Source organism: Pteronotus mesoamericanus, unplaced genomic scaffold, assembly GCF_021234165.1.
Source record: "Pteronotus mesoamericanus isolate MK-2021 breed Mesoamerican mustached bat unplaced genomic scaffold, CSHL_Meso_final scaffold_85, whole genome shotgun sequence".
NCBI lineage: Eukaryota > Metazoa > Chordata > Mammalia > Chiroptera > Mormoopidae > Pteronotus > Pteronotus mesoamericanus.
The window spans coordinates 9,507,080-9,530,649 of NW_026555329.1; positions in this window are offsets into that span (position 1 = coordinate 9,507,080).

A 23,570-nucleotide genomic window follows, 5' to 3' on the forward strand; every position below is an offset into this window, starting at 1 on the left:
CAATTGTTTTATCTTCTCTATTTCCTAGTTTAGACACTCTTCATAGTGTCTGTATTACATGCTCACAAATGAGTTCAGCTTTTCCCGTATTGGAGAAAGAAGAGAGCTGGCTAAAATGATTAGGTCCAAAGAAGTAAATTTCCTTCTTATCTTTACCAATATGAAATAGACATTCCCAGGAGCCTAGGAGACATCACTCAAAATAGAAACATAAAAGAGTTACAAGATGTAGAAGATGACCCGTCTATCATGTCCAATATATAGTTTGTCTGACATATATCCTATAATTCCACATGACACAAAAAGACTGCAAAGCCACGCAGTTGCAAAACCACAAAGCTCCAAAGCCTAGGGGAGAGGTGGAGTTAGAAGAGTTAACTGGGAAAACAGATTCACAACATCTGGATCTCATGCAGGTACACTGAATCGCATCAGGAGCACGTTGGGAAGACAAAACCTCCCACTCTGTTTTAAAACTGCTTGTTTTACAAGGTTTACAATCAATAAAACAAAAAACGCTGAACACAATGATAGGCACATTGAAAATACTGAGAAAGATTTTTACATAAACACAGTCATGGCATTTACATTTTCAAAGTCCAAAGACTGAGAGGGAATTTAACACAACTGGGTAGTAATAAAACTAGACCATATCATAATGGCTCTAAGCACACCCATTTAATGCTTGGACTTCACAGTCCGAGTTCTGATAGCAATGGTTTCTGAAGAAAGGCCATTCAGCTCACAATCTGTACATTTGCAAATCTTATGAGTCTGAAGGAATTATTGAGTTAAAGAAGTACACAAATGATGCTTTGCAAATCAAGTCCAAATGATAAAGCTTAATGCATATACCTACCTATATCTATATATATATATATAGATATAGGTTCATTTCTGTAATATTACAACCCTACCATGAACACTATTTTGAAATGCATTATTTTCATGTAAGATGTTATAAATAGTTATCCTTTACAATCATACATTTAAGGAATACAAACTATGAATGTGTTTAATTTTATCAATCTAAACCATCATTATTGGACATCTAAGTTGTTTTTAAAAGTTTATGATTATATATAAACTTTTGGTCAATTTTTAATAAATAAATATTTGGAGATAGGTCTCAGGATTCCTATTGCTCAAATTCCTGGCAGTGAAAATGGTGGGTCAAAAGTTGAAGGTTTTTAAAACATTTTGTCAGAATTTCCTTCAGAATGGCTGTATCAACAAATACTCTCATCAGCAGTGCTTAAGTGGGCACTTGTCATCTTCCTTATAAATCCCTACATGCTTTGTAGGATCACCTAGATAATCCTATAGTGTACCTTTGTAAAAAGAACTTCTTTGGCTGCTAATGAAAATGCTACTATGATAACATGTGCAGAGGTAAATAATCCAATTAATCAGAGAATCTCAAAAACGGGTATATGAGAGGAGCCAGCTCATATTACCTGTGCAGATTGCTATCAAAACTCTAAGGGAGACCTGTGGCTATTGTTTTCTGTTTCTCTTGGAGGTTAAACTCTGAGTAAAGATTGAAAGCTTTGTGAAGCTGTTTTCAGGTCTGATTACCTAAGACATGCTATAGTGATGAGTCATCATATCAGATTAACACATGCAATAGCTTGAATGTCGACAGGGAGAAATCAGAGGAAAGAAAAATAACATGTATTATAAGGCCTTTTTAAAACCCAAAGAACAGGTTCATTCTGGATGGAAACTCTCAAAAATCATAGGAAATCAATTGTTTTCAAGTGATTTACCTTCAGAGATTTAAATTCTTTCTTGGAAGAATAATAAGGTACTTTTCAATCTTTGGTATAATGAAAAGAGCATAGGAAGAGAAGGTGGAAAACCTGATTTTATATATCCCAGCCCCACTGCACATACAACAAGATTTGGGGAAGTGGAGATACTTTTATAACAATAACTAACTTTCATTAAGGGCTCTTTATATTTCAGGTCTTGTGCTAGCGTTATGTTCTCATTTAATCTTATAATATCTGTACTGTGGATCATATTCTGTAGTCTCCCCATTTTTTAGATGATAACACTGAGGCTGAGAGTTACAGGCTTTTTCCAACATGACTTAGACAATTTAGAGATGGAGACAGATGTGTGTTTGCCTCCAAAGTCCATGTGCTTAGCCACCACTCTATTGTTTATGTCTTCATCTGAGAAACGGGGTACTGAGGCAATTAGACTAGATGTTTTCTAAATTCCTCTCTAAATCTAGAATTTTCTTTTCTGTTGCTTCCTGCCTTTTAAATAAAATAAAAAGACAGTATTCCTTGTTCACAGAATCAATGAGGGCCGAAGGTGTCACTGATACCTCATAGGTATAGTCATACTACTCTTCAAAAATTAATAATACTGAGATATAATTCATGTGAAGTATACAATTCAGTGGGTTTAAGAAGATTCATAGAGTTGTGCAATGATCACCAAAATCAATTTAGAACATTTTCATCATCCCAAGGAACCCATGAGCAGTACCTATTGGCAGTAACTACCCACTTCCCCTCAGGCCCCATCTGAAACACAGCCTTGGGAAGCCACTACTTTCTATCTCTATGGATTTACCTATTTTGAATGTTTCACACAAATGAAATCATACAACATGTGGCCTTTTGTGACTGACTTCTTTCACTCAGCAAAATGTTTTCAGGGTTTATCCATGCCATTGCCTACCAGTACTCTTTCCTTTTTATGGCTGAATAGTATTTCATTGTATGGACATACCACATTTTGTTTATCCATTCCTCACTTATGGATAATTAGACTGTTTCCACTTTGGGGCTATTTTGAACAATGCTGTTAAAAGCATTCGTATGGATGTGTTTTGTGAACATAGCTTTCCATTTCTCTTGAGTGTATATCTAGGGATGAAATGCTGGGTCATATAGTAACTCTATGTTTAATATTTTGAGGAACCACTACAGTATTTTTAAAGCAGTTGTACCATTTTACACTTTCATCAACAATTTATAGGAATTCCAATTTCTCCACATTCTCACCAACACTTGGTATTGTCATTTTAATTATAGCCACTGTAGTGGACATAAAGTGGCATCTCTTGCAATTTTGATTTGCATTTCCCTGATAGCTGATGATTTGAGTACCTTTTCATGTGCTTACTTACCATTCGTATATTTTCTTTGGAGAAATGTCTATTCAAATCATTTGCTCATTTTTGTTCAGTTGCCCTTTTATTATTGAATAGGAAGCACCCCCACTGTCTTGGTGGTGCCCTTTGAAAGACAAAAGGTTTTAATTTTGATGATGTCCAATTTATTTTCTCTTTTGTTCATCCTGCTTTTGTTGTCATATCTTAGTAAACATTGCTTTACCCACGGTCATGAAGATTTACACTTTCATTTTCTTTTAAGAGTTTTATAGTTTTAGATCTTACATTTAAGTTGGTTTATTTTGAGTTAAGTTTTACACATGGTGTTAGACAAAGGCCCACTTTTATGATTGTTTGTGTATATACAGCTGTACCAATGCTGGTCCTTGAAGAGACTAGTCTTTCCTCATTGAATTATCTTGGAATTCTTGTTGTCTCTACTTTTTTCATTTCTAATTTCAGTTCCATTTATTCACTTTGTTTTTCATAACACTGTTTTTATTTATTTCTTCATTTTTAATTTATTGGGGCGAGATTGGTTAATAAAATTATATAGGTTTCAGGTGTACAGTTCTACAACATACCATCAGTATGTTGCATCGTGTGTTCATCACCCCAAGTGCAGTCTCCTTCCATCATCATTTACCCCCCTTTATCCTCTTCTACCGTCCCCCACGTCCATTTCCCTCTAGTGATCCCCATACTTTTGTCTGTGTCTATGAGGGTGTTGTTGTTGTTGTTGTTGTTGTTGTTTGCTTAATCCCTTCACCTGCTTCGTGCAGCACCCTCCTCCCACATTGTTCAATGGAGTGCTACTTACAATAGCCAAGATTTGGAAGCAGCCCAAGTGCCCATCATTAGATGAGTGGATAGAGAAGCTGTGGTACCTTTACACAATGGAATACTACTTGGCTATGAAAAAGACAGAAACCTTACCTTTGCGATAGCATGGATGAAGGTGGAGAGTATTATGCTAAGTGAAATAAGCCAGTCAGAGAGACAAATACCATATGATTTCACTTATACATAGAATCTAATGAACAAAATAAACTAACAAACAGAATAGATACACGTTCCCATAGCACTTGTAATCTAAGGAATTGTTAAATTCCTTAAGTCAAAGACCACGTATTATACCTATGCATGACCCGCTACCAATATCTGGCAGAACACTAAACCTGTATCAAGTACTTAATAAATACTTCATTGATTGTTAGGTTGGTCAATAGAATTGAAGTTATCAGAAGGGTAAAGGAAATAAGCCAAGATTTATTATAAAGATAGAAATTGTAAATTTCATCTTATACTTGTGTTTCTCAACTAATAGTCTTGAAAATGCCTAAATAATTTTCCAAGGTTTGGAAAAAATTCAAATTAACATTCTCCTGAGAATAATTTCTAAGTTATTATATTCAAATGTATTACTATATTAGTGGCATATGCTGCCTTGGGAATTCCTCTATACAGCATTTAATTCCCAAAATCCTTTCAAAACATGCAGTCAACTTCTTCCATATAATCTCTGTTTTAGCATAGTGTTTAAGTATACCTTGAATATGTTATAGTTTTGATTCCAGTACACTGAAGTCAAGCTAGTATTCCAATAAAGCAAGGTATAATCTTTTTGCTGATGGAAGATCTTGCCTTCAATTTGTAAAAAACAAAAAATCTGTGAAAAGCAATAATGCAAAACATGCAAAATGTCTGTATAAAGACATACCTTGTTTTATTGTGTTTTTTACATTTTTCCTATTCTAGCTTCTCTTGTGTGCCTATTATATAGCCAATGGAATAATTAATTATTCAATATATTAAGCCAAACAAACCATCAATAGACACTAGTCCAGATAAAAGGAATTATATAACATTGTACCTCTTTATTCATTGCAAACAACCTCTCTTCTAGATATTATATTCATGTTCCCAGCTTCAAAAAATTGGAGAAGTAGAAAAGAAAGCAGGCCTCTGTTTGACCTACAAACATGAAACCTCAAAAAAAAAAGAAGTCCTGGTTTTCCTTTGTTAAATGAATATTAAGTAAATCTAATCTAAGACTCATTTTTTTTTGTTAACATTTCCAAGCAAATCTCTAAAAATGAAAATTATATAATAGACTTGGATTTTTCCTGTCCCTTTCTTTCATCTCATTAATCTTGCAAGAAACATATGTCTTTCAGAACATTGAATTTTAGTGGAAATGTTCCTAAGTGAAGAAAACAAAGCTCCACATAAGCATTTAACAAAATTACTAAGAAAAAAACTTGGAAGGAAGTTTGAGAAATTAAGGTTCTTCTTTTGTTATTTGAATCAGATGACTAACAAATTTAGAATATCAGCTTTTATTTCATGTAGTATTTTTTAAAATTTGAAAGTCTGAAAAAGTGTAGTAAATGAAAAAAAAAGTACAGGAAAACAATATGCATATATAGAAGATCTGAAGTCCCAATAAGTCTACTTATTTAGTAAATTCCTATTGTTAGTTATGTTTTGCTTTTTTAAATATTCTAGCTCTGTCGAGGCTAAATGAAAAATATTTGACCTACATCATGAAGTAGAAATAAAAATATGGTCAGTGATCTAAATGTTTATTGGGAAATCTGTTTAAGAGTTGGATTTGCAAGTATCTCATATTTCTTTGGCTATTAATTTAATTAGCCTTTCGACTAGGCTTAACCATATTAAGTGACATTGCCATCAGTTCATAGCAAGTAGCTGATGAAGATCTAGTCCAGAATAATTGACCCTCTTAGCTAGCAGACATTATGATGGGATTTGGGAAAGATTAAAGTCTTTGTACCCTGCCCAAAGCAATAATTACAGTGAATGAAATCTACTTATATAAACAGCTGTCATTTCCTCTTCAACAAGGAATTTTGCCAGTTTCTATTATCAAAAAGGCTAATATGCTAAGAGAGAACTGAATTTTTACCATTTCCCTTAATTTTGTTTCCAGCAAACCTCCCTAAAAGAGCAATAAAAAGGAATGCACATTTAGGAACAGTCCAGCAATTGCAATGCACTCCAGCCTGTACCTAGGGAAACTTCAGGAGAAATAAGTTCAATGCTTTTTTTTTTTTTTTCTGATTGGTGTGGGTTTAAGTATCCAGTTAAGACTGGGATTCTTATTTATCATCTTCCTCGAGCATTCCTACATGTCTTCAGATTTCACATGACTAGAAAATACACTACTATCTTTGAAAGATGAACCTTAGTTTTTAGCTAAATAACTAAAAGGCATAACATTAAAAAGTAAAAAGAAACAGCCCATTAGTAGATAAGTGGATAAAAAAGCTGTGGTACATTTACACAATGGAATACTATACGGCTGTGAGAAAAAGAAGGAACTTACCCTTTGCAACAGCATGGATGGACCTGGAAATTATTATGTTAAACAAAATAAGCCAGTCAGAGAAAGACAAATACCATATGATCTCACTTATATGTGGAATCTAATGTACAAAATAAGCTGATGAATAAAGTAGAACCAGAGGCATGGACACATGGAATAGACAGACAGATCTCAGAATGGAGGGAAGTGGCAGGAGAGGAATGGATAAAAGAATGTGAAGAGATTGGCTTAGCCAAAGAACATGTATGCTTAGCCCACCGACGCAGACGACAGTGTGGTGAAGGTCAGCACAGCAGGGCAGGGGCTGGGTGGAGGTGGACAGCGGCGGGGGAAAGGGGGCCATCTGTAAAAAAATAAAAGTAAAAGGAACGCCTAGATGTTTTCGAAGTAGAAGACTCCCTTATAACTTAAATGATCATCCATAAAAAACTAGTCTGAGAAGCTAGACATGTAAAAATCATGAGAGCTTTTATTCCAGATGTTATGAAGACTATAAGCTGTAGGACACAGACTGTAAATGTTGTGAGAGAAGAAAGAATATTGAATCAAAGGTGAGTGCTAACTGAGTGATGAAGAAGAGTATATCATGTGTTGCAGATCCCCACAGCCTGTTCACATACTGTATTTATTTTATCCTCAGAAACACTTTGGACGGTAAACAGTAACTGGGCCTCAAAGAATTTTTATGGTTTGTTTCAGAACCAAGATTAGTTCATTGAAAAGTCATGATAGTGACTGAGTTCCCCCTCTTCCAGGCCTGTGGTTTTTCCTCTTATTTTTCCAAGAATGTGTTAAAACAAATGAACAGATAGATCACAGGAAGTCATACAACTGGCCCTTATATGTATGAAAAGATGTTTGATTTCAAACATAACAAAAGAAATGCGATGAGATATCATTTCGCAACCATCAGATGGGCAAAACCAAAGTATAACAACAGATTCTACTGGTAAAATTGTAATGACATAAGAACTAGCATACACTGTTGGTGGGATTAAAATATAGTACAAACCCTATAGAGGAGAATTTGGCAAGTCTAACCAAAGTACAGATGCATCTACACTTTGAACCAGCAAGTCCACTCACAGGAATCTAGCTTATAAACATACCCACATAAGTCCGAAATGGTGTATGATCAAAGTTTTACATTTTGGTATTATTTTTATAGCAAAAATGACAAACGACTGAAGTATTAACAATATGGAGTGGTCTGAACTAATTATGGTAAATATGCAACAATAAAAGAGAAAGAGGACTATATGTTCTGATATAGAAAGATCTTTGGGATATATTCTTTAATGAGAAAGCAATGTACAGAATAGCATATATGTTATATAATCCTTTATATATAAGAAATGGGAAACATATATGAAGAATGAAATATATATTCATTCATTTGCCAAAAGAATGTGGCAAAGAGAACAACATTGAAATGATGAACAAAAAGCTAATAAATAGTTACCTATAAAGAGCAGGGAGGGGTGAGTGAGGAAGGAAGGCCAAGAGAGGCATCTAGGTATATATTTTTTAAATGCAGTTTTAACTTTCATACCATGTAACTGCACTGACTTTATTTTTTAAGGGAAGATAAAAAAGAAACAGGAACCCTTAGAACTGGAAACAAACTTAAGTAAATACACACAAGGTCTGTCCAGAAAAAGTCCAGCCATTGTTAATATAATAACAGTTGACATCAACTTAACCTGGCAGCCAAGGAGAGTGGACTGGAATGTGCATGCATGAACAATGACGACTTAAACTAACTGTACTAGTCAGTGGGAGTCTAGTCTGCAGACACTGTTGAGTGAACATGTGTACTGTGTGGCCATTGCATTCAAAATGACTGAACGAGTAGAGCAATGAATCTGCATCAAATTTTGCATTAAGCTTGAACATTCCTCTGAAGAAACTATTCAGATGACTCAGAAGGCTGCAGCTCTGGGCAATTGGTGACTGGCAGCTTCATCATGACAATGTGCCTGCTCATGCATCAAGTCTCAAGCAGAATTTTTGGCAAAACATCAAATCACGCAGGTGACTTAGCCCCCTGCAGCCCAGATTTGGTGTCCTGTGACTTCTGACTTTTCCTAAAACTAAAATCACCTTTGAAAGGGGAGAGATTTCATACCATCAAAGAGATGCAGGCAAATATGACCAGGCAGCTGATGGCAATTGGGAGAACTGTGTGACGTCCCAAGGTGCCTACTTTGAATGGGACTGAGGTGTCATTGTGCTATGTACAGTATTTCTTGTATCTTGTATGTTCTTCAATAAATGTCTCTATTTTTCATATTATGTGGCTGGGTACCTTCTGGAAAGACTACATATAACATTATATAACCTGGTAATATATCATAAAGAAAGGTTTTTTTAAGGAATTTTAGAACACAAATCTTTGGCTATACATCTTTAGGGATGCATTATATAGGGGGGAAAAACCCAAAGACATTTTAAATTCCCTTTAATAGTTTTATGATTAGTAATGTTTTTGAAACTACTTTATTTATAGCATATTATAAGGCTCTCTCATCAAAGTCCAACCAGGACAAAATAAATATTTTTAAAGGGATTATAAATTAGGGAATAAATTATAGAGGTAATGGAAGAACTGAGAAGTTGAGAAGAGATGATAAGGTAATCCACATTTTAGAGACAGTAGGAAGCCACTCCAACCTTAGGCTAGAGGGACTAATAAAAAAGACTGAGTTCTAGAGTCTAGATCAGATCACCCATGGGCAGGTGTAACCAGAGTCGGACCGTCTTGGGCACCTGGAGCCACAGAGGAGAAATAGCCATACTCAGAGATCTAATGTACAGCATGGTGACCATAGTGATCAGTACTGTACTGCATACTTGAAATTTATTAAAAGAGTAGAATTTGAGAGTTTTCACCACACACACAAATGCACAAACACATACAGATAAGGAGTAACTATGCATGGTGATGGATATGTTAACTAACCTAATGGTGGTAATCATTTCAAAATATATACCTATACCAAATGTGATCACTGTGTACCTTAAAGTTACACAATTTTAAAATTATATCACCAAAATTGGAAAAAATAAAGGTAAATGTTCTTTTTAAAAAAGAGAGTTTTCAAAATTTAATGGCATCATCTTAAAAGAAGACAACAGCTTGAAAGGGCTCCTATTAGCAGTGTTTTAACATATTTAACATGTTTTCTAGTTGATTTAAAATCAGTTTTATAAAAATCCTTTAATGCTCAATTAAACTAAGAAAATGTGGGTGGTAGGGCAGAAAAATGCATTGGTTATCATTTGAGTTAGATATTATTAAATCAAATTTTAAGGGATAGACTCTCTCCTACTGTGATGTAATTCAAGACAACATTGGGCATGATACATTTTAGCCCAAAATGGCTAATTTAAGTCTAATCAACCATGAGATAAATCCAGAGATCTGCTCTCCAATGAGCAACATAAAACAATCTAGATTGTTCTAGACTAACTGAAGCTTAAGGGGCACAGTCCTAGATTTGATGCTGGTTTTGGACGAAGCAGGAAGAAATTGGATATATTTGATTATTGCTGGCTATCAAATAAAATTAAGAAATCCTGATTAATTTTGCTAGGTGTATAAATGGTTATTCAGCTGTGTAGGAAAAGTTAATTCTTGTTAAGAGCTGAGTAATGATAATGAAGTAATTAGGGGCATGCTGTGATGTCTGTATACCTTTAAAATACTTCTGCATAAAATATTTTTAAAGCAACATTTAGCATAATCCTTCATGGTCTGACTTCAGCTTATTTCATTAATTTCATACAGCCATACAGCAAAATAATAAATATCACTTACATCTTTACTACTATTTTTAAAATAGTTCCCTTTGAAACTTTCAGGATAAGTCAACTTATTTTAACATATTAAAAACTTGTGTCTCAGAACAGAATTTTTTAACCTCAAAGTCTTTTTTAAAAATAGTTCCACCAATATATTTCTTCTTATTTGATCTGCAGTATGTAAAATAAAGTATTGCCCAGTTTTTTGGAATAAGTTTACAATGTTATGGAACATATGTGCTAAGAACTTGCAAAGGTAGGATTTGATTACATGAATAATAATAATTAAGGCAACTTAACAGTATATAAGTAACATTAGTGATCGGGTAACCTTAAATTCTTGAATGGACCTTAGGATGCTTGAGTAGCACATGCATGTTTGTGTGCATGTGTGTTTATAAATATGTTTTTATCTTGGATGAGTTTTGTGGCTTTCATCAAGTTGACAACAGCACATGAGGCTCAAAACCACTAGGAATGTCAAAAGGTTTTCCAGCTTTACTTGTATAACTCACTGCACTGTAGCCTTTGAAAGAACAATGCTTAACTACCCTAAGGGTCTTTAAATAGTTGAATCAAATTAAAATATTATATATGAAGCTCATGGTTTTCTCCTTGAACTTTTGGCCTCCTTTTAAAGATGATATTTCCATTTATATTTTCCATTGCATGCTGAGAATTAAGTAACTCCTGAAAACTATGTTTAGTTTTCAGATAATAAGGGGATGAGAGTTGATTAAAGGGTCTTACCTTTGAGACTTTAGAGAAAAAGGATTATTTAATCCTAAACCATTAGCTGGGTCAGGTGTCTGGCAATAACACCTAAATATTAACTTGGGTTTGCGTTAAGCTAAACTTTCATGGACATGTTAAAGGATGGGCCACCAGAGGTAGTTCCTATAGGGATAGGATTAGTGTTCAGGGGGGAAGGAAAGATATACAAGGTCTGTCCAGAAGGCATCCAGCCATGAAATATGAGAAATAGAGACATTTATTGAAGAAGATACAAGAAACATTGTACATAGGACAGTGACGCCTCAGTCCCCTTCAAAGTAGGCAGCTTGGGACATCACACAGTTCTCCCAGTCATCATCAGCTGTCCCATCATACTGTCCTGCATTTATTTGGTCTGAAATCTGGTTTTTGGAAAAGCCAGAAGTTGCAGGGTGCCATGTCTGGGCTGTAGCGGGGCTAAGTAACCTGAGTGATTTGATATTTTACCAAAAACTCTACATGAGAGATGATGCATGAGTGGGACCATTATTGTGATGAAGCTGCCAATCACCAGCTGCCCACAGCTGCAGTATTCTGAATCACTGAAATAATTTCCATGGAGGAATGTTCAAGTTTAATGCACAATTTGAAGCAGATTTGTTGCTCTGTTCACTCAGTCATCTTGAATGTGATGGCCACACAGTACATGTGCTCACTCAATAGCATCTACTGCCCCCACTGACCTACCAGTACAGTGAAGTTGCCATTGTTCATGCACGAGCATTAAAGTCCACTCTCCTTGGCTGCCAGGTTACACTGATGTTGCACAAACTGTTCTCCTTATATTAACAACAGCTGGACTTTTTCCCTACAGACCTTGTACCTGCAAGGCTGACCTCATAGCCTTGTAGCCTGAGTGGCCACACAAGGTTCCAAAATCAAAAGAAGCTGGTGCTTGGGTTAATGCTTGGCTGTCACCACCTTGAAATTTTTAACTGTAAATTAACAAGGGACATCACATCTCCATTTTGCACCAGGCTCCACATACTACATAGCCAATCTGCATATGTGGCTTGGCCCTACGCATATCTGTGGAGCTGCCTGTAGCTCTGTTCAACCTCTTTCTTGCTCAGCTGTTGCTACCCCATTTCCTTCCTGCAGATAAGGGCTGGGTTTGGACTGCTCCAGTTACTGCAACAGTACAAAAGCCATCAGCAAACCTCTATTAGGATTGGGGAACATAAAGTAGACTAAGAAGGAAGACCTAAACGTTAAATTATTAAATGTTAATTTTTATTTAATTTTTATAACTTCCATCAACAATGCTCCTTTAAATTTTTAATAATCCCCATCCTTCTATTGACCCTGACCGTCCCTATGTTAGAAAGAGTCAGCTCATTCTTTCTCTAAAAACTTAAAAGCACTTTTTCAAAATGCAGTTGAAGACTAACAATGGCAACATTTTGATAAGACAGCATTTAAATATTTGTACGAACAATGTTATGCATTATTTTGTCACAGATTTGCAATTTATCCGAGTTGCTTTGTGGAGCTGTGTGTGCACAGCCTGCTCAAGGGAGCTCAGAGACACCCAACGACTCAGTATGTCTACAGACACTTACTGGCCTGTTATCTGATCTAGCCTCATTGTTATAATTCTAGAGTTTTGCAGCAGAAGTAGTAGCAAATAGTAATAGTAATATAGCTATACATGGTAGTAGTTATAATATTATTATTTCCATAATGAATAATTACAATCTATGAGGCACTGTCCTAATCATTTGATTCATTCAATGTCCCCATCAACCTGAGAAGTATGTACTGAATTATCCACTATTTATTAAAGAAAAAACTTGAGACTCAGCAAAGTGAAGTGAATTGGCCAAGGTCAGACCAGAAATCCAGAGGCCTCACTCTGAAGCACTATGGCACTTTTACTCCGACAGGCAAACCCTTGAGATTCACTGTCATTAAGACTAGGGAGGGTCTGGTTATTTCATTTCTGCCCATCGAGTGAATTAAACAAACAAAAACAAGTGTGCATGGAAAGTGACTCTACTCTTTTTATCTTTAACTCTTACTCCTAAAATACAACTATTGCTTTTTGTACATGATTTTAGCTTTGGAAATTTCATGGTCATTAACAGGTAGGACTTGAAAGGCTCATAAATTGTGGACCCTTGTTGTTAGCTGTCATGAAAAAAGGGAAGAATTGAGGAAGCAGGCTGCAGAGAAGACTAAGAAATCTACCCTCTTCCTAAGAAAATGGTCTACTGTTACTTACCTCAAAGCATCATCTCATTGATCTCAACTGGTCACACATGTATGGAATTTAAAATATAACTAAGAACAGTCCAAATATCTATCTTACTATCTTTGTGTTTAGTTATCTAATTGTTCCACTTTTATTGCTGATTTAAGAAAGCACTAAATACAGCAATATTGAAAACCAGATAAATACCATCTTCTACAGAAACAATAAAAGATATTAAAATATGACACAATGAAAAAAATTGTCTTATCATTATTCAAATGCAATTAAAATTCTCTATTACAGGATTCTCTTTCTAAAATTTTGCTTTACCTAGACAGGAAGAATGAAAGTAAGTTTTAAGAACCTAACCTGGGAGATAATTCTGAATTTAGAATTTTGCTGTAATTGCACGGTACACTTGGCTGATGAATGTGGAGATTCAAGCAGCCAAAATTTCCCAGGTTCTCATTCTACTCTTTTTAGTTACCAGCCAGCTCAACAGGCAAAAAAATAAAGCAAAATAATTTTTAAAATCTGGGAAGCAAGATACAAATGGCAGAACAGGTTTTATTTCTTTTTTTACTTCCAGAAGTGCTCTAAAACACAGGCCTCCACAATTGCCACAGGCAAAGAATATGGGTTTGTAGGTAGGTATTAGCAGAGTGAGCAAATTCCATACCTCTTCATCCTATGAAGAGACAGGTCATAGTCAAACAGTGGAATTAACTCTTGAAAAGCCACAGTTCAATAAGAAAAAGAAAAATGGTGTCAGTTGAATATCATTTTCCCATAGGAAAATATTAACAAAGGCTTATGTTACTGACCAAGTTTTCAAAAAACAGCAGCAGACAATATCTCTATACTTCATAAGGTATTTTTTTAAATTGTGTATATTAAAGATAGATCAACATAGTAATCAATTGAACATTTTTGTTTTTCTATTACAGTATATTAGTGATTTCTTAGTGACTAGAGATTCCTGACAGGCACTTTGAGACCTATGTTTGCACACACTTCATGATTTTTTGAGGAACTGACCAGATATTTGTCTTTCTGCCTTGTTTTTGATGAAGATTCCTCTTTCACAAGAATAGGCATTACAAATGTATTGAATTTCCTGTATTTGAGATTATGATCAAACAACTGACATCCTTGTTTATTTGATGGCTTCAGTAAGTAAAAGTGGCTGTGAATATAAGTAGAACTGCTGGGAATAGAAAGCTTTATGCATTATGCCAGATTCACACTACGCATTTTGATGCTGAAATACTTTTAGATTAGTTACTACTGAAATGACACCAGTAAAGAGTAAAGGGAGCCAAATAAGTGGTAACAGAAGATGATTTCACTTTGATTGGTGGGCAGACAATGCAACCTACTATACAGATCGTGTGTCATAGAATTATACACTTGAAAACTATATAACCTTATTAACCAATGTCACTCCAATAAATTTAATTTAAAAAATAAAATAAATGAGACAAGATTCAAATTTACAACACCTTGAAACATTGGTGTGATTATATCATATAATTATTATGACCTTCGCATACTAAGTTTCTTAGGACCTGGGATGCACACTGATTCTGTGAGAACCACAGAAGCTTAAGAAAAGGAAGGGTATGTGTGGGGGCCCCACAATAAGAATCCCCAAAGGCAGCTGCCTCCTCCAACACAGAGACAACACAGCTTGGACACACTAAAGTTAGCATGATGCTTGTGGAAGTTTAATTCTGTCTTATCCATGGCTCGCTCGGGCTGCAGCTCTCGCTTTCAGGGTTATATATTTCCTCTTTATCTCCATCAGTCTTCTCAGATTAAGAGTACCATCCTTATTTAATCACTCAAGCCAGGAACTCTTTATTTTACTTCACCCTCCCAAAACTAGTCAATCACTGGGTCCTGTCCACAGATCATTTCTAAGTATTTCTCTACGAGTCCTTTCATCTCCATCCCATGACTAACACTGCCTGTTTCTAAGCCTAATAATTTCTTGCCTGAACTATCTCAGACATCATCCTCTTTCCCTGACTCAAGTCTTTTCACTTTCTAGTTTATTCTCTACTTCCTTATCAAGGTGAACTTTCTACAGTGTACCTGTTATCATGTGTCTTTAGTAACTCCACTTTGCTTTCAAATTCTTTAGTAAGAAATCTAGTTACCCCTACCAACATGTACCACCTCAAAAAGCCATAGGGCATGCATGGTCTTGGTGTAACGTTTATAGCTTTCTTAACACACAGACTTTCTCCCAGGTTATACCTAGAAATGACATACATTTATATCCCACTGTCATCTCATCATGTCTTACCTTCACATTTCTAGTCTCCTCACACCTGGTTCAGGTATCATCTCCTCTGTAGTGTCTGTCCCTTTACCCCTTCTTCTACATTGCTCATTGCTGTAGTATTGCTTTAAAAAAGATCTGGTACATTTACACAATGAAATACTATGCAGCAGGAATAAGAAAATCCTACCCTTTGTGACAGCATGAATGGAAATGGCGAGAATTATGCTAAGTGAAATAAGCCAGGCAGTGAAAGACAAATACCATATGATCTCACCTATAAGTAGAACCTAAATAATAAAACAAGCAAGCAAGCAAAAAAGAACCAGAGACATGAAATAAAGAACAAAGTGACAGTAACCAGAGGGGAGGGGAAAGGGAAAAACAGTAGAAAGAAGGAGAAGGGTTGTCAAGGGACATGCATAAAGGACCCATGGACAAAGCCAACAAGGGTAAGGACTGAATGTGGGAGCTAGGGGTGGGTAGGACAGGGCGAGAGTAATAGGGAGAAAATGGGGACACCTGTAATTGAACAACAATTAACAAAATAAATAAAAGGAACTAGGAGTTACTTGACTGTGCCTTGTTCACTATACTGTATACCCAGCACCTAGCACAGTACCTGGAGCATTCAAAAATCCCAACACATATATGCTGAATAAAGGCACAAATTTAGGACTCCAGCTGTTGGTCCTCACTTCTGGTCACTAAGCTCCATGGAAAGGAGAAGGGACAGCAGGAGACGGGGAGGGGGCAGCTAGGGGAAGAAAACCATCAGGTGATAGCCAAACATAGGTATGGTTCATATATTCTTGCCAGTCCTTACAACATCCTGTGACGTAGATACGATTCAGAAGTACAGGAGGGAGAAACTCAAGTTCAGAGACATTAAGTTACCTGCGCAAGTTCACAGAGATGGGACTCAAATTCTCATTTTTCTGCCTCAAAATCTCATGTCCTGTCCACTACCAATGCTCCTTACCAATTTCTTCCCCCCAATAGACAGAAAAATATGTTTGCAGTTAAGGCTGAAACTATTCTGAAACAGTATTTTCTCCCTAAGTTATGTGAAAAGTTTCTGTGCCAGATTGTTCGAATAATGGCTGCTATCAGAGAACCAGACAAGCGTGGAAAATGAGGTCGTCAAATTGACATTTATAGTTAGACTGAGTTAGATTAGATCAGCCAGTAAGTGTCATTGAAATGCTGTTTATTATTTTTAATAACTCATTTTATGCAATTAAGAGGTAAGAGATACTTCACAGGCTTTTTTCCCAGTTTGTTAGCCAGGAAGGTAATTTGCATCTTTCATCAGTGGTCCGTTTTTCCTTTTTACTTATTGTGTAACATTGATACAAGAACTGAGTCACTTTAGAAGAAGCTCTATAATTGGATAGTCCCGTTAGAATATAGATCAAGTTGAATAAAGCATTTAAGTTTTGTCCATTTATTATTGCATGTGAACATGCTAGTAAGCGATAAAAAGAACATAATATTTCACTATTGCATTAGACCAATGATAGATCTGGACCAGAAGTCTGATGGCAAGAGAAATCTTGGGCTCTGGGCCTTGGCAGGTGAAGGGAAGCGTGCTGCTGACCACCTGAAAAAATGGCTTAATGGCGACCTCTGCCCTACAGCCGCTCAGGTTCCTGCCACAGTGAAGTGCGCAGATCCTTTAAAATATAACATGCACTGTTCCCTTTTCTTACTCATAAAAAATGGAAAACAACAAGAAATAAGAAAATTAAAATCGCGTAATCACATCACTTAGAGTCAACATGTTTCATAATTCGTGTCCCTCTAGGTTTTTTCTTGTCATGTGTTTTTCCAAATAATATCTTTTCTAAAAATTCCATCATGCCCTTTCTAGGTTAGTTAATTTTCATTGGCAACATATTATGGTTATTACCATAGTTTTCAATTATTCTCCTGCAATACTGTTTTAATGGTTGCATAGAATTTCAATATAAAGTTATTTATGTAACCATTTAATAATTATTGAGCATTTAGAGTCTTTCAGTTATTATTTTCTAATGCTAAAAAAAGTCCTGTAATGCCTATTTGAGCATATCTGCCAATATTTTTTAGCAAAATGTCTAGAACTTTTGTGTACTGTTTATTATTTCCTGCTTATATCAAGTCTTGTGCTAAGTTTCCTAAGTACATATTATCGGAATTATATATTTGATGTAGATATGGGTGTGTATGTGTGTGTTTTATAGATTGTCTTTTCTTTTTAGTATATTAGAGATTTGGTCCTTGAAATAGCTATGGCAGAAAAAGTTCAACCCCATGTACTTTTGCTTTGACAGTTTGAAGTCCTAAATTAGAATAATTAGAACAATACCTGGAAACAGTGGATAATCAACAGGTATTTTTTGATGTGTTAATTAGATTAAAAGAAAGTGACAACTATAGAATAAGTGCTATCAGGGATGCCTTTCTTATCATAGGTCCATTCATTCTTTTATTTACCACAAATTGTGTGAGACTCTACACTCTGTCTCCAATTCCTTGGTTGAAATTAAGTAGTTTAGCCAGGAGCAAATCAGCTGGTGCCATATGATGTGATAATTTTTATAATGGAAGTATAAAAGATGCCATCAAAGAAATTTATCATCTGGGAAACGCAAATTAAAACATGAGATACCACAACACACTCAAAAGAATATCTAAACAACAAAAGAACTGGCACTACCAAATACTGGTGAGGAGGAGTAGTAAATGGAACTCTCCTACATCACGGGTGGGAGTATAAATTGGTAAAAATATCTGAAAATTTGTTTGCCAGTATCTAGTAAAGCAAACATTTGTATGTCCTTTGAACTACAATTCTGGAAATATACTCAATAGACACTTATGAGAGCAAAAAATGCACAAGAATGTTCTCATGAGTACTATTCATAACAACTAAAAGCAATACTACTAATGTCTATCAAAAGCACAATAGAAACACAAATTGTGTTTATTTCACAAGGGAATATCAAACAACAATACAAAGGAATAAACTATTGCTTTATGCAAAAATATAGATGGCTCTTAAAAATGGGATTGTCAGGTAAAATATAGTTAGTGTTTAACTGATATTGTTAAATATAAAATACAATTAAATAGACAGAGTTAAGTAGTGCATGTAACACACCTCTGCAAAGAAATTATCTACCGGAAATTCAAAATTAACTAGGTGTCCTGTATTTTTATGTCCTAACTCTGGCAACCTTTCTTCCAGAAAGGATTGAATCAAAAAAGCAAGACACAAAGAGCACATACTGAGTAATTACACTTATATGAAAATCAAAGCCAGGCGGAAAGAGTTCCAGGGTTCTAGGAGTTTGGTTAGCGGTATGTTTGGAGAAACACGGCGACTGAGAGGGGCACCAGGGTGATTTGGGAAGGGGTAAAGCTCTATTTCTTGAACTGGGGGGTGGTGACCTGTATTCACCATGCCAAAAAAATGAGCTACACATTTTGATTTGTTTGTTTACCTATTGGAATGTATAATATACAAAATTTGTCATTTAGTGTCATGCTCATATTTGTGTAGCACAAAGTAGTGCTGTGTGGGCAATGCTGAGATGTATTACAAAGGAGCTAGGCTATTGTGAAGAGGCTGATGTACTGACCTAGGATAAAACTTTGACATGGGCCAGGGTTTAGACTATGGAGGAGAGGGGTCAAATGTGATTTGTTTAGATCCTAAGATTGGCAAGACATCCTTCTGAGTGAATATTCATGAAGAATGAAGGGGTCTAGGAATAATCCCAGGAATTTGGCTTAGAATATTAGGTCACTGTCCATGGCTGAAGAGTTCATGCACTTCACAACCCTGAAGGGCTACATTCAAATCTAAGACATAGTAAGTTTATGTGTTCACGATGAAAAATTTCTGGCAAGTAGTAAAGTATCTTATTTTGACAAAATCTGCATTTAATACTTTTAAAAAGGGAAGAAAGTAGAAGAGCCTTTTAATCCCCACAAATGCTCCATTGGGGCTAGTGGAAGCCCTGAGGAGGAGTTTCACAGTCAGAATGAGAGCAGAAGGGGAGGAATATATTTTCATAGGTCAATGGGAAGGAGAAATAAACAACGGCCACAACTATTATGCCTGAAGTTCATGGAATATTCCATTATAAATGAGCAGCAAGAAGTGGAATATAGATGAGCTGCAGAAGTCTTGTCTGGGCTGGCAATATACATTGGAAAGTCATCAGTGTTTAGGAATTTATGGACACTGCACAGAGATCACCCAGCAAGAGCTGGAAGTAAGAAGCAAAAAGGATGAAGGGCAAAATGCTGAACAACTCTGTAATCTAAAGAGTTAGATGTAGTATCAAGAAGGCTTTCCTGTGCCAGTGTGGCTGAGCTGGTTGGAGCATCGTCCCCTACACCAAAAGGATGGGGGCTTGATTACCAGTCAGTACACATACGTAAGTTGTGGGTTCAATCCCTGGTCAGGGTGAATATGGGAGGAAACCAGTTGATATTTCTCTCTCACATTGATGTTTCTCCTTCTCTCCCTCTCTCTCAAACAATGAAAAATAAAATGTGCTCTGTTGAGGATTAAGGGGGGGCAGGGGGGAAGAGGTTAAAGATGGTGCTGCCAGAGAGGTATGGGATGAAAACTGGGAAAGAATGATGAAGGAAAATTGTGGAATGTGGATTGAAAAATTCTATTTGGCCTTGGCAAGTAGGAACACCTTAGCAAGAGGAATCTTGGTGACATGATAGAGGAAAGATCCATTTGAGTAGGTTGAAAAGGATTAGGAGATGGAAAAATAAAATATCAATTTTTTAATCTAGAAGTTCCGTTATGACTGGAAAGAAAAATGGCATGATAGATGGAAGACTCAGAATAAATGGAATGATGTTTTTTAGTTTTTGTTTTAAGACTGAAAAAACGTAAGCATGATTGGGTGTTGAAGTGAGCCAAGCAGTTTCAGAGCTTGAAAAGAGCAAGTGTGAGGTCTGAACCAAGATCTTGGAAAAAATGGAAATATCTTAGATCCTACACATACATGAAAAAAAATGGTTCTTAAAGGTGACAGGACACTTCATATTCTGATACTGAATTTATAAAAGATACATTTGATAATATGTAATAATATGAAAGGGGGACCCAAAAGAATTCATTCTTAAAGCTTCTATTTTGTACATAAAATTGCGTGGAAGGTCATGTGCTAAAAGTGAGATAGAAAGAAGAAAATGGCTAAGTAGTGAGTAGTAAAGATTCAGAGGAGCTATAGAAGGTAGAAAGAAGCTGATCAAGCAAAATAATAACAGAATTGCTAAGACAGATTACCAAAATGCCTGAGCTTAGAGGTCACCCACTTTCATTTACAACTAACTCTATAGCACGGTAGTTGTTTCCAGAAACACTCAGCAGCTCTTAAGACAAAAAAAGGTGTATTGTGATCTTTGGTGGGGTATTCAGTGCCTGGAGGACACAAGAACTTCAGAGGGGAGGGGATTGAGGCATTTTCAGGAGAGCGGTTGAAATGATGCCCCTGAGTGCAGATGGACATGATGCCAATAAGAACATTTTGGGCTTGTAGGAAGGGAGATTAAGATGTGATCAGAGGAAGTGTCGTGGGAGTAAGCAGCATGAGAGTGCAGGAAGTAAAGGATGCTGTGGTCAAATTATCAGTTCTTGTAGTCATAGATTTTGGAGATGGTGCTGTTATAGCTAATAATAAGTCCCTCAGAAGGTCCCAAGAGTTATTGCTGATGTGGAGGAACTTTTCTATGCAAATGACCACACAAAAGAACTATGAGGTTACAGAGGGAAAACATCTTGGGGAGGTTTAGGCATCCCCAAAATGATGGCTGCAGCTGTGTTAGAGGGGAACATTATGGTATAAGTAACAGAGTCTTTGGTACCTGTTTAGAATGATGAGGAGGTCAGTAGGGGCCAGTTCACAAGAGTTGGACTGGTTAAGTAGTACAGCAAAGCAGTGGGTAGTACGGAAGAGTTGAAAGGGCAGAGCCTAGAATCAGTGATATGAACCTTGGAGAATGTAGTTCTGGGAGCATTTTAGAAGTGCAGCTTCATCTCAAAGGAGCTACAAAGAAAGCAATACTCTCTAGGAAGAATAAGACTTAGAGAAGGCAATTTGTTGAATGGGACACTCTGCAGAGAGGTGGAAAATACAGAGGGATTATTTCCAGAGCATCATGAAATAGAGGGATGTTGGCAATGGGAAGATAAGTCCAGAGAAAAGAGTCTAGAACAGCATGACAAAACATAAGAGAAGAGAGATCGCAGGAACCACCATCATCGAAATCAGCAATTTTCAACCTTTTTAAAAATGTCATGGCACACACAAACTAATTAGTAAAAATTTTATGGCACACCAAAAAATATATTTCATGCTGATCTGACCAAAAAAAGGTATAATTTTGATTCATTCACATAGGATGGTTATTGCTATGTTGGTTGTTGTCATTTTTTTATTTGACTGTTTAAGGGAAAAGAGATCAGTGCCCCCGACTAAATAGTCAGGTACTGAATGTTTTAAAAAATGTTGGCAGCACACTTGTTGAAAATCACAGATCTAAATGCCTGGAAGCCTTTGATCATCATATGCAACCAAGTTCTGATATCATTGTACAGGTGGGCAACAGCGAAGCAGAACCCCTGGTTCTGGAATAACTTGGTGGCAAACTGTGATTTATAGCCCATATTAAGAGGATTAGAAATGAAGCTGTAGTGGTTTGGAACTCTCTCCAATATCTTCCACTATATATATTACATATAAAATATATGAGAGGAGATATATATGTATATATCTTCATCATAAATTAGTATCTATATTTAGAATTACTCTAAACCTAGAGAAAATTTTCAGTCACCAAAGAAAGATTCAATAATATTCTTCTAACAACAGACATTAATAGATCACAAGGTTGTTCCTTTTACTGTACTTGCTAAACTAGGAAAGTGAAGAGACTATTTTTAAAATTAGTTTCAAAAATAAAGCTCAAACATATTTAAGATTAATTGGCTACCCATAGAACTCAAGTAATAATAGACCATTTCATTTAAGAGTTCAAATATGGATGATATTTCTTAGTGGTAAACAAAAAGTAGGTAAAAAGATAAAAGGCTGAATGAAGCTAATTTGGGATATGTCAACAAAGTGAATCACTTCTTTTACAATGACTGTTGAACAGTTATGACAGATAGAATTGGTTGCCACACCACCATGAAGAGCTGATGAATCCGTGCATGAGCACATGAGAATCACGGCTTCCTGCCAGGTTAGAAGGTGAGGAAAATTTCCTAGAGCTATTCTTACATGTTTAGGACAGAGCACTTTGAAACTCTTCTATCTGCAGGGTAAAATACCTGCCATAAAGGTACTCAGAATGAAACTGGAGTCTAAGGAATGTATGTCTTCTTGTACAAATAAACATACTCACACATACTCAGATGGAAGAATGAATTCTTTAGTCATCCTTGATTAATATCAACTAAACCTATGTTAAATAATTGGGAACCTTGTTTGGGAAAATAGTTGTATAAAAGCCAACCATATAGCTACAGATCAACATTGACATAAATTGCTGGGAGTCCAAGAGAGAAGTTATGATGGAATTTATAAAGTTGATATAAGTTCATTTAAGGCCAATACAATGTTTGTCTTTAATTCTGAAGAGAGTTGTTTCCACTGGAGCATACGTCCAAATTCAGCTTGCCTAGACTTTGTACTTATAACCCATACATCAAAGAATCTTAAAACTTTAGTATTAGAAGGAAATTTGAGAATATCTATTCTCCTTTCTCCCCGTCTCTCTCCCTTGCTCCTTCCCGCCCTCTCTATAGGTTAAGGCTAGGAAAGTGAAATAGCTTGCTAAGGTCATGAAATGAGTTAGCAATGACTTGGTATAAAGGGAAAGAACTTAATGTAAAAATATCTATGACTTTGCCACTTACAAGCATGAAAGTCACTATTTGTAGTACTTTGAAAAGAAGAGGATAAATAAAACTGACTAGTTGGGCTTGATTTGTCTTATTTATTTTATTTGT